Genomic DNA, 17832 nt, shown 5'->3' with positions numbered 1-17832 from the left:
AAGTTTCCCGCCATCCGGAGTCGTTTCCCGCCATCCGGAGCCGATTCCCGCCATCAAACGCCATCTTGGACCGTTTCCCGCCGTCTTCTGCCTTCTTCCCGCCATCCGCAGCTGCTTCCCGCCTTCGGACACCATCTTCGGGACGCCACACGGGAAGAAGAGGGGCGTGGACGCCGAAAGAGCGCGAGATCCGAAGCTCCGCCCCACGCTCCGCCCCACGCTCTGACGCTGCGCAAGGTCCTGGAAGGGAGGAAGAGCGACGCTGACGTCATCGGAGCGCGACGCCAGGTCCTCAACCCCGACGATCGACTGCGGAGCCGCGGCCTACGGAAGAAGAGCATCGCAAGGTAGGCCACGGTCCACTAGGGGGGAGGAGGATGCCGGATACCGAGGGGAGCTCCACTGCCACAGCCACCGACAGCGCAACCGCTGCAACAGTCATGCCATTCACCATGCCCTATATCCCGGGGGCAATCTGGCTACCCCAGTACTCAGGGGAGTCACATACTCTAAATGACTTTAGAGAAAGACTGGATAGCCTCTTCCAGGTGTACCCCCTCACAGAAGAGCAAAAAGTGAGCATCCTGGTGGCCCAATTAATCGGGGCAGCCCAAAGGGAGGTAAAGTCCTGGTCACCTGGGAGGAAGAGGACTGTCAGAGAAATACTAGCCCGGCTGAAAGACACATTTGATACCCGCACCTTAGCTGAAATAAAGCTCAGATTTTACGGGTGTAAACAACGGGCACATGAGAGTATAAGAGACTATGCGCTAAACCTACAAGACGCCCTGAGAGCCATTAAGCAGGCAGACCCTGACAGCGTGGGAAATTAAGATAAGCTGTTGACTGAACAATTTATTGAGGGTCTACTGTGCAATGCCCACCGAACCCAGTTGCGGGCAATGGCCTTACAGGACCCTGACCTGGACTTTGCACAGTTCAAGGACAGAGCCATCCGGGTGCTCCGAGAACCGGCACCAGGTGGCGCTGTGACCCACAGGCGCCCTGCTATCACTTACCACCAGGAGACGGCGCCCTTGTCTGCAGGGCCTGTGGGAGCTGATGCGCAGGCTTTAAACAGTGACCCGGCTACAGACCTGCACCATCAGGTCCAAGAGCTGACTAAGAGCGTTGCTGCGCTAACCAGAACTGTGCAGTCTTTACAGGTCTCTTCTCAAGGAAAGATCCAGCTGGCCTCCGGACCGGAGGACGTCCCGTGGCGCCGACTGAGGAGGACCCCACCGGCCAGAGGAAGACCCAGCGACAGATACAACGAGGATGGACGACCCATCTGCCGCCGCTGCAATCAACCCGGACATGTGGCAAGGTACTGTCATTTAAACGGGCACAACCTGGGGTAGAGGGCCAACCCCCAGGCATAAGACCATCAGGCCCATCAAACTGGCGTGATAAATACGTAGGGGGACGTCCAATCTTGCCTGTGGTACTGGATGGCATTCCTATGAGTGCCCTACTAGACACTCGGTCACAGGTGACCACCATCCCGTACGTGCTCTTTAAACAGTACTGGAATGACTCGGACATAACCCGCTACCCAGATGACGACCTGAGTATCATCGCCAGCAATGGTCAGCCCGTGCCGCAGGTGGGATTCAAAGAGGTGACCATTAAGATCGGTAAAGTCGAACTGGCGGCACAAGGACTGATTATAGTGGACATAGACCGTCATGAGAGTCACCCTAGAATAACCTTGGGAACTAATGTGATTGAAAATTGTCTTGCAGAGGTGATTCTCATTTTACAGCAGGTTGCCAAGAACGCTAGTTCCGGCCAGCAGCGTGTGCTCCAAAAAGAGATCCGGGCACTGATGAAGCGGCAACAGGTGGAACTATTTGGTGGTGATATAGGTAGCGTGAGAATGTGTGACCTGTTCTCTATTGCCATGCCCCCAAAAAGTGAGATGGCAGCTATTGGCCTAAGAGGTAGAGACTACCAAGCAATGGTAGAACCCGTCTACTCAGACAGTAGGCCCACCATTTTGACAGCACGGGGGGTGGTCGATGTACGCCATGGGAGGGTGCCCGTTCGTATCATAAATATCGGGGAGAGAGAAGTACACCTGCGCCGGTATGCCACGCTAGCCAAATTGTTCACCATAAACCAGAATTCTGTACAGGCCGTGGAACCCTTGCCTCCATCTCAACCAGAGGAAGGTAACGGCTCTAAGAAACCAATGGAGGACTGGTGTCAGCAACTGCATTTGGGTACTGACTCCACTCCCTCACACCAGAAACAGGGAGTCTATCGGGTGGTTCGAGAGTACAAGAGAGTGTTTAGTAAACACCCGCTAGACTTCGGGCGAGTAAAGGGGGTAGAACACCACATCCCCATGGGAGACCATCCTCCCATAAAGGAGAGATACCGACCCGTACCCCCGTCACACTACCAACACGCCAAGGGGATGCTTAGAGACATGAAGGAGGCTGGGGTAATCAGGGACAGCTGTAGCCCCTGGGCAGCTCCACTAGTCTTAGTGAAAAAGAAAGACAACACCATGAGAATGTGTGTAGACTACAGGAAGGTCAACCGTATCACACACAAAGATGCGTACCCGTTACCAAGGATAGAAGAGTCCTTAGCTGCATTAAAATCTGCTAACTTCTTCTCTACTTTGGATCTCACTAGCGGGTACTGGCAGGTTCCTGTAGCAGAGGCGGACCGGGAGAAGACCGCATTCACCACCCCGATGGGTCTCAGCGAATTTAACTGTATGCCGTTCGGGCTCTGCAACGCACCAGGAACCTTCCAACGGTTGATGGAATGCTGTCTGGGACACCGGAACTTCGAGAAGGTTCTGTTATACCTGGACGATGTCATCATCTATTCCAAGAACTACGAGGACCACCTGAAACACCTGGCAGAAGTGTTCGAAGCTCTGGCAAACTACGGCCTAAAGGTGAAACCCTCCAAGTGTCACCTCCTGAAACCAAAGGTGCAATACCTGGGACACGTGGTGAGTGCTGATGGAGTGGCTCCTGACCCTGATAAGATCACCGTGATTAAGGACTGGCCAAGACCCTCCAGCATAAAGGAAGTGCGGCAGTTCCTCGGGTTGGTAGGCTACTACCGAAGATTCATTCCCGGTTTCACCAAAATGCAGCCCCTATGCAGGACCTCCTGATAGGTCAATCTCGGAAAGCCAAAAACCAGAAGCCGCCCTTTAGGTGGGAAAAGCTGGAAGAGGAGTCCTTCTGCCAGCTGAAGATGGCCCTCACGGGGGATGAAATCCTGGCATATCCAGACTACAGCCAGCCCTTTATCCTCCACACGGACGCAAGCAACATCGGGCTAGGAGCCGTACTGTCCCAGATCCAGCAAGGGAAAGAACGGGTAATCGCTTACGCCAGCCGAAAGCTACGGCCCACGGAGAGGAACCCTGAGAATTATAGCTCATTCAAGCTGGAGTTCCTGGCAGTAGTGTGGGCAGTGACCGAACGTTTCAAGCATTACCTTGCCTCCTCCAAATTCACCGTGTACACGGATAACAACCCGTTGACACACCTGGACACTGCAAGGCTCGGTGCCCTGGAACAGAGATGGATGGCCCGCCTGTCCAACTTTGAATTCACCATCAAATACCGGGCAGGACGCTCAAATGCTAACGCGGATGCCCTGTCTAGAATGCCGAACTTACCGGACATAGGGGAAGATCCAGAAGATCTGGAAGAAGTTGAGCTCCCTGCGTTCCACCGTCATGGGATTACCCTGTATTCCCACCGTGTGAAGGACAGGCGCTCCGTGACGTTCAATCCCTTGCCCCACTACAACTGGGCGGAGACGCAAGACAGTGATCCCGCAGTACATTTGGTGAAGGAAATGCTGACCCAGGCCGATGCCCGTCTTGACCCAGATGCTCCGGAGGAGACCAAGCAACTGTGGAAGGAGAAAAGTAAGCTGTTCCTCTACAGGGAGAAGCTGTGCCGGAGAATGGTTAACTCTTGAACACATGAGTTGACATGGCAGGTAGTGGTCCCAAGACGAGACGTGGCTATGGTTCTGGATGCATACCACAATGGAGCAGGGCATTTCGGATGGAAGAAGCTGGAGTTCTTGTTGCGTGAACGGTTCTACTGGGTAGGCATGAGAGGAGCCATCGAGAGGTGGAGCAGAGACTGTGGCCCGTGCCACCTGAGAAGAAAAGACCGAGCCAGCCAGAAGACTCCCCTGCAGCCCATCATCACCAGACAGCCACTGGAACTGGTAGCCCTGGACCATGTGAAACTGGCTGCAAGCAGATCTGGGTATGTCTACGCCCTCACAATCGTAGATCATTACTCCCGGTTCCTGGTGGTGGTCCCGGTCAAGGACTTAACGGCTCAAACAGCAGCTAGAGCCTTCCAGCAGCACTTCTGCCGTCCACACGGGTACCCGGACCAAGTGTTGACAGACCAAGGACCAGCCTTCGAAGCGGAGGTCTTCCAGGAGTTCTGCAACCTGTATGGCTGCAAGAAGATAAGAACAATGCCCTATCACCCTCAAACCAATGGACTCTGCGAGAAGATGAACCAGGTGGTGATAGATCTGCTAAAAACGTTGCCCCTGGAAGAACGCAGTCTGTGGCCTGAGAAACTGCCCGATCTGGTGGACCTGTATAACCACATCCCTGTAGGTTCCACCAACTGTACCCCGGCTTACCTAATGAGAGCAAGACCTGGTAAGCTGCCTATGGACCTGGATATGGGAGTCCTGACGCCTGAGGACACCTCGTCAGAGGCAGACTGGGATACAGAATGGCAGCAGCAGTATCGGAAAGTACAGGAGAGCGTCGAGCGAAGTCTGTCTCAAGCTAGAGAAAGGCAAGAGAAGGCTTATAACCAGTATGCTCCCGCTGTTCCCCTGGTACCTGGAGAGCAGGTCTTGAAGAGGAAGAGGCGGCTCCACAAGTTGGACGACCAGTGGGAGAAGGACCCGTACACCGTACTGCCATCAAGCCATGAGGACCCAAAAATCTGCATAATCAGTAAGGATGGAGGAGAAACCACAGCCATTGTCTCCAGAGACCACCTGAAGAAGTGTCCCGAGCAGCTGCAAAGCCCTGAAGAAGATCAAGGAAGCCCTCAACCCGCAGAGGAAAGGGAAGAAATGATCAGTACCGTACTCGGAGACTTCCCCCGGTCTTGGACACAAGTAAACGGCGCTGTCGTGGTACCCGTCCTCACCTTTCTCCAGCCAGCCCCGCAAGAGCCTACAGAGGAACCGGTAGAGCTGGAAGAGCAGCCGGCCCAAGAGGCAGAAGAGTCCACACCAGCAGTACAGGAGGATCAACCCTCTGCTAGTAGTGAGCCTGCCGTGCCCCTAGTGAGCCAAAGAGTGCGCAGAAAGCTGCCCAGCTTGCCCATAACACCTCCTACACCCTGTAGTGCAGAACCAGTTAGTGAGCTCCGTAGGTCCACTAGAGTCACTAGAGGTCAGATGCCCGCTCGCTGGAGAATCTAAACTAATGCACTGCAAATTTATCTGTTAACTGTTTATGGTTTATGTTTGTTGCCTGTTATTAATTATGTTTCTCAGTTACCCTGCAGATTTTTATGGACTAACAGGTTATGGACGCTGGATAACCGGAACAGTATTGTAGATAGCTGCACCTTGGTGCCTCTTGTGAAGACGGCCGCGGAAGAGAAAACCTGTCTGGCGTGGCCTACTTGTGGCCCAAAGTAGCTAGCTCCAGCCTTGCAGCCACGCCCAAGGACAACGCAAGGGGTTTGCTTTGGACAGGTCCCCTACTTCCCTTAAAACTTCACCTTGGGTGATATGGACACCCGGTCACGGAAACGCCGTGACCTCTACAGACTAAAGTTTCTTGTGAATATGTTATTGTATTATTGTTATACCTTGTATTTATGTTTCTTTAAAAAATGTGTTTAGTCCCGGAGTACTAAAATTTACTAGGGAGGAATGTGACACCCCAGGGGTCTGGTTGCCACAGTAATAGAGATATTATGTCTGAGAGCAAGTGGGAGGTTTCTCTGGTCAGGAGCCCTAAACATGCAACACGGCCCACCCAGACCTGGGAGGGGAGGAATCTGCCCTTATAAACTGGGTCTGGGGCGGGATTAGAGAGTGAAGCTGCAGACAGAGTCAGAGCCTGGAGTGAAGTTCCAGACACAGGGAAAGCAAGAACAGGAGCTCTGTAGGAGCAGAGGCAGAAGGCCAGGGGCTGTGAGCAGAGATATAGCTCGCCCTGGCTGAAGTTACTAAAGCCGGACACAGGAGTCCGAGGCTGTGGGGACTGATACACCCAGCAGCAGAAACCAGCCGGCAGGGGATTCCAGGTCCTCTGGCCATAGAAGCCCGGAGGCTCAGTCACAAAGAAGGGACCAGCGCCGCCATCCAAGAGCGGAGGCTAACAGAAGGCCCCAAGTCACCAGCCATACGGGTGAGCACCACACGGTATACTCAGGGACGTGGGCTACTTGTAATCGCTGACAGCAAAGTAGCCAGGAAGAGTGCAGATAAACGTGGAGGCCTACAACTCCACCTGGCCAGGGGAACTCCTGCTTGCTCGCAGACTGACCAGGCCCCTTATACTAGCCAGTACTCCCGGGAGGGTCTGCCTTGTACCATCAGTAAAGACCCTGAACTGCACCTCACGTCTCTGTGATTCCTTGCCGCACCAGCACCATTAGCACTGGGACGCTCGCGCCATCACTCCCATCATCTCTCACATTAGCTGCCCTGAGGCAATACTCCTCCCGTGGGGAGTTATCCCATACTCGGCTGCACAACCAACATCAGCCTCAGCGGTCGACAGCGCAGCGGCGGTCCCCACTGACCGCAATCCACGGGTGGCGTAGTCGGACACTTATTACAACATTTAGACTGCCACTGGTTTGACCACCCTGGGCACGGACCGGGTCACCGCCACACGGAGACTACAACCCCCAGCATTCTACAACAGGCCCAGTTCCGGGTTCCCCTGCACAACACAGGCCCAGGGGGCGCGTCACACCCCTGGGGCCATGGGGTACTCGGTAGCTGGACCGGTCTTTTTCGGTGTAGTAATGGTGGCAGTGACCCAGTTCGTGGCCCCGGGTGGTCAAATAATTAAAGAAAAGGAGAATAAAGTTTTTGTGGATAATGTTCGGATGCACCTCTCCAGGTCGTCTCTCTGCGCTGGCTTTTTCCCTCCTGCACTGCACCTGACGCACAGTGTCCCAAGCCAGTGGCCGCGGGCCTTGTCGGGAGATGTCCGGTCTGTCTCCTACATGGCCACCTTTTCAGCGATTATGTGTGGACAGTGGCTTCGGCACATAAAGATACCGCAACCTCTGGTTTGCTAGCTGAGCCTTAAAGTACTCCACCAAGCTGAGGCCAGTCCCTTCCTGCAGCCTTGATCCCTCCACGTCAACGAGAACTCGGGCGCACAGGTGGCCTCCCACACTCGCCGTGCCCCTAGGATCCCTTCTCTGTTTGGAGCCCTCCTCACTGCTTTGGTCTTCTCTCCTCACTCTCGACTTGGGCCTCTGTGACTGGGCCCTACTCCTCCATGGTCCACTGAACTCCTCTCTTGTTCCCCTGAGCAGGACTGAACTCCTTCTAGATCTTTCTACCTTCCTTATATACTCTTCTGTCTATGCTCCCCTAAACTACTTCCTCCAGCCACCTCCTTCACTTAGTTCCACCCTCCTGACAGGGACAGGGACTGTGCTCTCCCTCAGGAGCAATCTCGCCCTTCTCTCAGGAGTGGGGTGTGTTGGATGTGAGTATGTGGGTTCCGGATAGTGCTCATTCCTTACCTGAGAGTGGGGTACCACACCTCTGGCTGAGATGAAGTACCTCTGTGGCAACTGGACCCGCATGGGTGCCACACTTGCGCTACAATTGTTGCCTATTAGGCTCGTGGAGACGGAAGCATTCCGCAACCTTATGGCGGTGGCTGTTTTCAGTACTCGGTCCCCAGCCACCACTATTTCTCCTGGTGTGCCATCCCCGCATTACACAAGCACGTGTCCCAAAACATTAGCTGTGCCCTCAACAACGCAGTTACCAGGAAAGTCCACCTAACCACGGACACGTGGACAAGTGCTTGTGGGCAGGGATGATACATCTCGCTAACGGCACACTGGGTTAACATAGTGGAAGCCGGGACCCAGTTGGAACTTGGGACGGAACACGTCCTCCCGACGCAAAGGATTGCGGGCCCTAGGTCAATCAGGGTTGCCCCCACAGTCTAAAGCTCCTGCACCTCATCCTCCTCAGCCTCCTCCTCTTCTTCAGCCTCTATCTCTGAAATGACCACATCAGTCACAAACTGGAAGCACTGCAGCACTGCCTTGGCCAAGCAGCAACAGGCTGTGCTGAATCTAATATGCTTAGGTGACAAACCACACAATGCTGAAGAGTTGTGGACAGCTTTGTAAGAGCAGGCAGATCTGTGGCTCACACCGCTGAACCTACAGCCAGACATGGTCGTGTGTGACAATGGCTGGAACCTGGTGGCAGCTCTGAGGCGAGGCGAGCTCACACACCTACCATGCCTGGCCCATGTGCTTAACCTCGTGGTTCAGCGGTTTCTCAAATCCTACAGGGAGCTGCCGGATCTGCTTGTTAAAGTGCGCCACCTTTGTGCCCATTTTAGAAAGTCATCTACAGCTTCCGCCGCCCTTGCCGTGTTTCAGCAATGTTTGCGGCTTCCGGCTCTCAGACTGATATGTGATTTCCACACGCTTTGGAACTCTACACTGCAGATGTTGGGAAGGATTTGTGAGCAGAAGAAGGCATTTGTTGAGTACCAGAATCAACAAGGCCGTCAGTATTTAGTTCAGACTCCACACATAAGACCTCAGGAGTGGATATGGAGGTCAGACATATGTACCATCCTCCAAAACTTTGAGGATTCCACCAAGATGGTGAGTGGCAATGACGCCATAATTAGAGTCACCATCCCGCTTCTCTGTCGTCTGAAATGGTCTCTGCTCACAATCAAAGAGGATGCATTGGAGGCGGAGCACGATGAGATGGAGAAAGGAACAAAACAGGGTGATTACACACACAGACCAGCCTCATCTCATTCCAATGTGGATTGGGTGACAAAGAGGAGGAGGAGGAAGAACAGAATCGTGTTTCATGTGCTATAGATGGTACTACCTGCACAACTGTCATACCGTCTGTTCAGCATGGATGGCCTGAGGACAGAGAGGATTAGGAGGAGGAGAGCATGGTCAGTCATCCTCTTGGTGAGAACACGGAAGTCTTGCCTGTTAGCAGTCTGGCGCGCATGGCTGAGCTTATGTTACGCTGCTTTCCCATGACCCTCCCGTTCTCAAAATTTTGGGTGACAGTCAATTCTGGTTGGTGACACTTCTAGACCCACGCTACAAGGAGAACTTTATATCTCTTATTCCAGAGACGGACAGGTCTAGTAAAAAGGGGCAGTACCAGAAGGCCCTTGTTGCGGAACTATTAAAAGAATTCCCATCTGAAAACACTGGTGGCAGAGGTCACAGTTCGTTGGATAACCAAGGAGTACATTTGAGTGAAACACAACTTCAATCTAGCAGAGGCCGGGGAACAATGTCAAAGTTCAGGGAGAATTTTCTCAGCCCCTCCCATCGCACAGTCCCTGAGGCACGGGGTACTCTCACAAGGAGTGCAAAGTTTAGGAAGATGCTGAGGGAGTACCTTATCGACTGTACCAATGTCCTCCGTGATTTCTCTGTGTCTTATAATTATTGGGTATCCAAGCTGGATAAGTGGAATGAACTGGCTCTCTACTCCTTGGAGGTCCTTGCTGCCCTGCCGCTAGAGTTTTATCAGAGCGGGTTTTTTGTGCCGCTGGTGGAATTATAACTGATAAGCGCATCCACCTGTCAACTGAAAATGCTGACAGGCTGACTCTTATAAAAATGAACAAGGGCTGGATTGGGCCAGACTTCTCAACACCACAGAATGATAGCAGCATAACATAAACTTAAATCCAGTGTCTTTTTTTGGGAGGTGTATTCCCATGCACCTCTTCACACCCACACATGGGTATACTCTTCCTGATTTTGGCTATTTGCTTTTGTCCTCCTCCTTCTCCTTCTCCTCATCCTCATCCTCCACCACCATATCACCAGGATGACCGTGGTCCGTGATGCAAAACCCACATAATTATTTTAAAGGGTGTTTATGATGCCCGTAAAAATAAAAATTATACAGGATGTTCATGTATACCCCCCAGGTGTAATAATTTGTCAGCCCATATATTTAGTGCATGGGCATTACAAGTATAGGATACCCGCTCCTTTCTAATGCGAACATTTTTTTATGAGGCCCTCTAAGTCTCTTTCAAGGGGCATTGGAGTGCCTCCCAATTTTTGGCAGCACTTGAATTCACTGCAAAGGCCAACACTATGTGAGACCCACTTCCTAATAATGGGAACATATTCCCTGAGGCCCTGTACGTCTCTTCCATGAGGCATTGCAGTGCCTCCTAATTTTTGGCAGCCCTTGAATTCACTGCATAGGCCAACATAATAGTAGACCCTCTCCTTTCAAATGGGAATTTGTCGTTACTGTGGCCCTGCTCTATGTGTCTAAATTCTTAATGGGGTTTTTCCTAAATTTGGTCAGCCGTTGGACTCACTGCATACCCTATAACTGTATAGCAGATCCTCTCCTTTCTAATGGGAATTTGTCGTTACTGTGGCCCTGCTCTATGTGTCTTTAAATTGTTAGTGGGGTTTTTCCTAAATTTGGTCAGCCATTGGACTCACTGCAAACCCTATAACTGTATAGCACACCCGCTCCTTTGTAATGGAAACATGTCATTACTGTGGCCCTGCTCTATGTGTCTTTAACTTCTTAGTGGGGTTTTTCCCAAATTTTGGTTAGCCCATGCAGTCACAGCATGGACATTACCACTATAGGAGACCTGCTCCTTTATAATGGGAACATTTTTTTTACTGAGACCCTCCTCCATGTCTCTTCAAAAGAGTATTGGGTTGCATCTGAATTTTTGGCTGCCCTTGCAGTCACTGCATGTGCAATAACAGTATAGGAGACCCACTTGTTAATATTGGAAAAACAAAGCATAGCTGTCTGTTGATTCTCTAACAATAGCGAGGGCCGACTGCTGGCCTTTTAAGAATAGTAAGGGCCACCTGATGGCCCTATAAAAATAGGCTTTGTGACAATCAGAGTCCCTCCATCATAAATGAAACAGGATGTGTCTGATCATGATCAGATCTATGATTCTATGATTCTATGATTCTATGATTCTATGTGTTACACACCACATGGCCAGATAAGGTTGTAAAATATTAAAATGACATTTCCCTGTGAATGCATTACCCTTAAAAAATAACGTAATAACACCCCAAAAAAACAGTAGGCTCTTTGTTTAGAATAAATAACAGAGTCGCCAATGTAACCACAATGTAAACACATTGTTCAGCTCCTGCACCTCCTCCTCTATCTACAAAATGACCACATCAGTCACAATCTGAAAGCACTGCAGCACTGCATTGGCAAAGCGGCAACTGGCTATGCTGAAGATAACATGCTTAATGCTTAGATGACAAACCGCCCAGCGCTGCAGAGTTGTTGAAAACTGTAACACAGCAGCATGATCTGTGGCTCTCACCGCTAAATATAGAGACAGGCATGGTCGTGTGTGACAATGGGCGGAACGTGGTCACAGAGGAATGACAGCCGGAGTAGATAAGCTTTCCCTCTATGCCAGTCCTTTCACTGAGCAAAAGAATATGACTGTGGTGGAATACAACTCCCACTGAGAAGCTATTTCAGATTGAAAAACATTGGGCCCACTAGAGGATTTGATTCTGAGGGCTCACCTCTCTCCCCCGCTCAACAGTCCCATAGCAGCTGCAATATTAGCGCTATCATGAACTCTCATGATGTAGAGGATTCTCTGGTCGGACCGTCCAACCCTGCCGGGAAGCAGTCATGGCAAAGAAAAGTGTGTGGGAAGGTTACCGGACACTCTATGGCTGTTTTTTCCTGTGGTGGAAACCCACGCAAACACGGGGAGAACAAACAAAATCCTTGCAGATGTTGTCCTTGCTGGGATTTGAACCCAGGATCCCAGCCCTGCAAGGCTTCAGTGCTAAACACTGATCCAGTGCTCACCCTCTGATATCTAACAGGCTGGAGAAACTTGCTCCTACTGCCTCTCTATCTTCAGTTTCTTTGTGAGAAACCAATGTATTTGTGCAGCCACACAGTCTACCAAATAAAATTCCTGAGAAGGAAATAGGGGATGGCTTTGCTACTGGTACTGGGGATAGTGCTAATACCATGGCGTCGTACCATAGTTTACTGGAAATATTCCAGGCTGGTAGGAGGCATGCACATTCCCACAGAAAAGAACCAGCAGTAATTTTCAGGGATCCGCTCTTGTAGAAGGCGGAGACAACACCGGGAGAAATAGTGGCGGCTGGTGACCGAGTATGGACACAAGGCATGAGGCATGAGGTTGTGAAAAGCTTCTGCCTCCACAAGCCTAAAAGGCCACATTTCAAGTGCAAGCAGCTGACCATAAATCTGGCAGTTAATATTGCGGCCTGTGGGTGGGTGGTAGTGTGGCTGGCTGCATACTTGCGCTTGCATTCCAAGTAACAGAAATCTAAAAAGATGGCCTCTTTGATCATCATGGCCTCACCTCGACACTATGAACTCTCCTGAAGGAGAAGTCAGGGCCCACCAGAGGAGTCTCCGGTTTTCTGGTGGGCCTGTCCAACCCTGCCGAGAAGCAGCCCTGGCTAAGAAAAGTGTGAGGGAAGGTTCCTGGATACTCTATGGCTGCTTTTTCAATGTGGATCTGACGTGCTTATGCATTTTATTTCTCAAACAGCATTGCAGATCAGGCTATTGCCAAGCTCTGTAGTCATGAAATTAAATGCGCAAAGAAAGATGTTTGTGTGTCAAAGCACAACCGACAAGTGCGAGTTGATGTTGGACGGGCTGCCATTGCTTCTGCAACCAGCTGCATTAGAAGACTTCCTGGGAGAAATGACACCCAAAGTAGATACGGTTTCCCTCTATGCCAGTCCTTTCACCGAGCTAAAGAATATGGCTGTGGTGAAATACAACTCAGCAAAAAAAGCTGTTGACTGGCTCCGTACCGTCCCTGGCCACATTCACTTGACCCCGAGTTTGTGGGTAGGCGGTCCTTCCCAGTAAGTGCACTGGGGAGGGCACGGGTAATGTTGTGGGACCCGTTCTTGTGGAAGGCAGAGATGATACAGGGAGAAATAGTGGCGGCTGTGTACCGAGTATGGACATCCGGCCACCGCTGGCATAAAGTTATGAAAAGCTTCCACCTCCATGAGCCTAAAAGGCCACATTTCAAGTGAAAGCAGCTGTCAAAAATTTGGCAGTATAGTATTGCAGCCTGTGGGTGGGTGGCTGGCTGCATACTTGCGTTTGCATTCCAAGGAATAGGGTACGAAAAACTGAACGCTGTACTGGAACAAGGACGTGGACGGTGATTGTTGCAAGTCTGCAATGACAGGTGCAGGGCCGGAGGCATCTTCGCAAGCGCCAAGGAACACTTATGATGGGCACACTTTTAGGCAGTGACCTGGGAGTCAAAGATGCTTCCAGAGGTCTTCCCCATGCTGTTCCCATGTCTTTTCAGCACTGTATGCATGTGTCTGATGATGTGTCGCACACCACATGGCCAGATAAGGTTGTAAAATGTTGAAATGACATTTCCCAGTGAATGCATTTTTCTTTGTTAAAATTTATGCAAAAGAGAAAAAACTCATCAAAAACGCTACTTGTGAACATAGCCCAAGGTGTGGAGGAGTATTTTAGGTTTTTGTCATTTATTTTGCCTTATATACAAGTAATTACCCTGGAAAGGATGTTCCTTAACATATTTCCCAGGAAAATCCATTTTGGTTTTGTTTTTGTATGTTTTATTGTGATTCCGTAAAAGTGGCGTAATACCTCTGACAACTTGTTGACAGCAGTGACCTGGGAGTCAGGAATGCTTCCAGGAGTTTTCCCCATGCTGTTCCATGTCATTTGAGCACTGTTCCCATCGATTTGGGCAATTTTTAGGCCCTCTGCAGACCCCCAGGGGGAGCCGCCTGAAAAATGCTCGAGTTTCCCATAGACTTACATTGGGCTCGTTGCTCGGGTCGAGCACCCGAATATTTCAATTTCCTCGAGCACCCGAGCATTTTAGTTCTCGCCCATCATTAGTAATATGTAAAAAATACTTATCCTCACCTTACCACTCACCTCACCAGCCCCTCTGCTCCTCGCCGTCACCCATTTAACTTTCAAAGCATCTTAATATCACTGTCGTGACCCTCCTGGGGATTCATAAATTCTATGGGAGGGTCATGAATGAATTGGGCATGCATGAATTGGCCAAATTACATGGTAAGTATCTTCATTTTTTCCTATGATCTAGAACAGTAATGCAATTTAACTCCTTTATCCCCAAGGTGGTTTGCATGTTAATGACCCGGCTAATTTTTACAATTCTGACCACTGTCACTTTATGAGTTAATTACTCTGGAATGCTTCAATGGATCCCCCTGATTATGAGACTGTTTTTTCGTTACATATTGTACTGCATGATTGTACAGTCATGGCCAAAAGTATTGAGAATGAGACTAATAGTAATTTTTCCAAAGTTTACTGCTTCATTTTTTGTAATGGCAATTTGCATATACTCCTGAATGTCAAAGAGTGATCAGCTTAACAGCAATTACTGTACTTGCAAAGTCAATATTTGCCCAGAAAATGAACTTTAACCCACAAAACACATTTCAACATCATTGCAGGCCTGCCTTAAAAGGAACAGCTAACATCGTTTTAGTGATTGATCCATTAACACAGGTGTGGGTGTTGATGAGGACAGGGCTGGCGATCAATCAGTCATGATTAAGTAAGAATGACATCACTGGACACTTTAAAAGGAGGCTGGTTCTTGGTATCATTGTTTCTCTTCAGTTAACCATGGTTATCTCTAAAGAAACACATGCAGCCATCATTGCACTGCACAAAAATGGCCTAACAGGGAAGAGTATCGCAGCTACAAAGATTGCACCTCAGTCAACAATCTATCGCATCATCAAGAACTTCAAGGAGAGAGCTTCCATTGTTGTCAAAAAGGCTCCAGGGCGCCCAAGAAAGACCAGCAAGCGCCAGGACCGTATCTTAAAACTGTTTCAGCTGCGGGATCGGACTACCAGCAGTGCCGAGCTTGCTCAGGAATGGCAGCAGGCTGGTGTGAGTGCTTCTGCACGCACTGTGAGGCGGAGACTCTTTGAGCAAGGGCTGGTTTCAAGGAGGGCAGCAAAGAAGCCTCTTCTCTCTAGAAAAAACATCAGGGACCGACTGATATTCTGCAAAAGGTACAGGGAGTGGACTGCTGAGGACTGGGGCAAAGTAATTTTCTCTGATGAATCCCCTTTTCGATTGTTTGGGACATCTGGAAAACAGCTTATTTGGAGAAGAAGAGGTGAGCGCTACCACCAGTCTTGTCTCATGCCAACTGTAAAGCATCCTGAAACCATTCATGTGTGGGGTTGCTTCTCAGCCAAGGGAATCGGCTCACTCACAGTCTTGCCTAAAAACACAGCCATGAATAAAGAATGGTACCAGAATGTCCTCCAAGAGCAACTTCTCCCAACCGTCCAAGAGCAGTTTGGCGCCCAACAATGCCTTTTCCAGCATGATGGAGCACCTTGCCATAAAGCAAAGGTGATAACTAAATGGCTCATGGAACAAAGCATAGAGATTTTGGGTCCATGGCCTGGAAACTCCCCAGATCTTAATCCCATTGAGAACTTGTTGTCAATCATCAAGAGACGGGTGGACAAACAAAAACCAACAAATTCTGGCAAAATGCAAGCATTGATTATGCAAGAATGGACTGATATCAGTCAGGATTTGGTCCAAAATTTGATTGAGAGCATGCCAGGGAGAATTACAGAGGTCTTGAAGAAGAAGGGGCAACGCTGCAAATATTGACTTGCTGCATTAACTCATTCTAACTGTCAATATAACCTATTGGTACTCATAATATGATTGCAATTATATTTCTGTATGTGATATAAACATCAGACAAACACTAATAAAAACCAGAGGCCAGCAGATCATGTGAAAATATAATTTTGGTGTCATTCTCAAAACTTTTGGCCATGACTGTAGTAACATTTCTTAGATATCACTTGTGTTTATTTGTGAAAAAAAACGGAAATTTTGTGAAAATTTTGAAAATTTGCAATTTTAAAAATTTGAATTTTTATGCCCTTAAATCAGAGAGATATGTCACACAAAATAGTTAATAAATAACATTTCCAACATGTTTACTTTACATCAGCACAATTTTGGAACCAAAATTTATTTTTATTAGGGAGCTATAAGGGTTAAAATTTAACTAGTGATTTATCATTTTTACAACAAAATTTACAAAACCATTTTTTTAGGGTCCACATCACATTTGAAGTCACTTTGAGGGGTCTTTATGACAGACAATACCCAAAAGTGACACCATTCTAAAAACTGTACCGCTCAAGGTGCTCAAAACCACATTTAAGAACTTTATCAACCCTTCAGGTGCTTCACAGGAATTTTTGGAATGTGGAAGAAAAAAATTAACATTTAACTTTTTTCACAAAAATGTTACTTTAGACCCAATTTTTTTTATTTTTGCAGGGGTAACAGGAAAAAATGGACCCCAAAATTTGTTATGCAATTTCCCTTAAGCACGAAGTTACCCCATATTTGGGGAAAAAACACTTTTTAGGCGCACGGCAGGGTTCGGAAGGGAAAGAGCACCATTTGACTTTTCGAATGTAAAATTTGCTTGAATAATTAGCTGACGCCATGTAGCGTTTGGGGAGCTCCTGATGTGCCTAAACAGTAGAACCCCCCCCCAAGTGACACCATTTTGTAAACTAGACCACTCAGGGAACTTATCTAGATGTGAGTTGAGCACCTTGAACCCCCAGGTGCTTCACAGAAGTTTATAACATGGAGCAGTGAAAATAAAATTTTCACATTGTACCAACAAAAATGTTTTTCAGCCCCCAGTTTTGCATTTTCATAAGGGTAACAGGAGAAATTTCACCATGCATCTTATTGTTAAATCTCTCCTGAGTAAGCCGATTCCCCATATGTAGGAGAAAACCACTGCTTGGGCATACGGCCGGGTTCGGAAGGGAAGGAGCACCATTTGACTTTTTGAATGTAAAATTTGCTTGAATAATTAGCGGATGTGCCCCTGATGTGCCTAAACAGTGGAAAACCCCCACAAGTGACACCATTTTGGAAACTAGACCCTTCAGGGAACTTATGTAGATGTGTGGTGAGCACTTTGAACCCCAAAATGCATTACAAAAGTTTATAATATGGAGCCGTGAAATTAACAAAATCAAACTTTTTCCACAAAAATGATGTTTTAGCCCCAAGGGGTATAGTGAACATTTTTAACCCAGAGGTACAACAGAATTAGATAACATTAGGTCATCATATTGAATAAGTTGTCATTAGTCTTGAGTGCAAGTGCTCGCTACTTGAGTTTGCATCGGGTACTCAGGTATGCACCATGTATCGCGAGTGCTCGAGTGACATTCTCGAGTCCCTGCCCGCATGTTTCACGGTTATTAGACACCAAAAAAAAACATGCTGAGATTGCTCGTGCATAGCAGGGAATCCCTGCAAGGTTTTATTGGCCGGAGACTCGAGCATGGCACCCGCGATGCTCAACAATAGTCGCCATATCGTCATCTTTTTTTTTTCTTTTAAAAAAAAATCCCAACCCTAACCCCAACCCTAATACAATCCCAACCCTAACCCGAGCCCAACTCTAACCCTAGCTCAACCCTATCCCTAACCTCAACC

The sequence above is a fragment of the Phyllobates terribilis genome, unplaced genomic scaffold (genome assembly GCF_046119375.1).
Source record: "Phyllobates terribilis strain yellow unplaced genomic scaffold, ASM4611937v1 Scaffold_3__8_contigs__length_932513732, whole genome shotgun sequence".
Taxonomy (NCBI): domain Eukaryota; kingdom Metazoa; phylum Chordata; class Amphibia; order Anura; family Dendrobatidae; genus Phyllobates; species Phyllobates terribilis.
The sequence above is the reverse complement of the archived record's forward strand: the minus strand, read 5'-3'. Positions refer to the sequence as shown.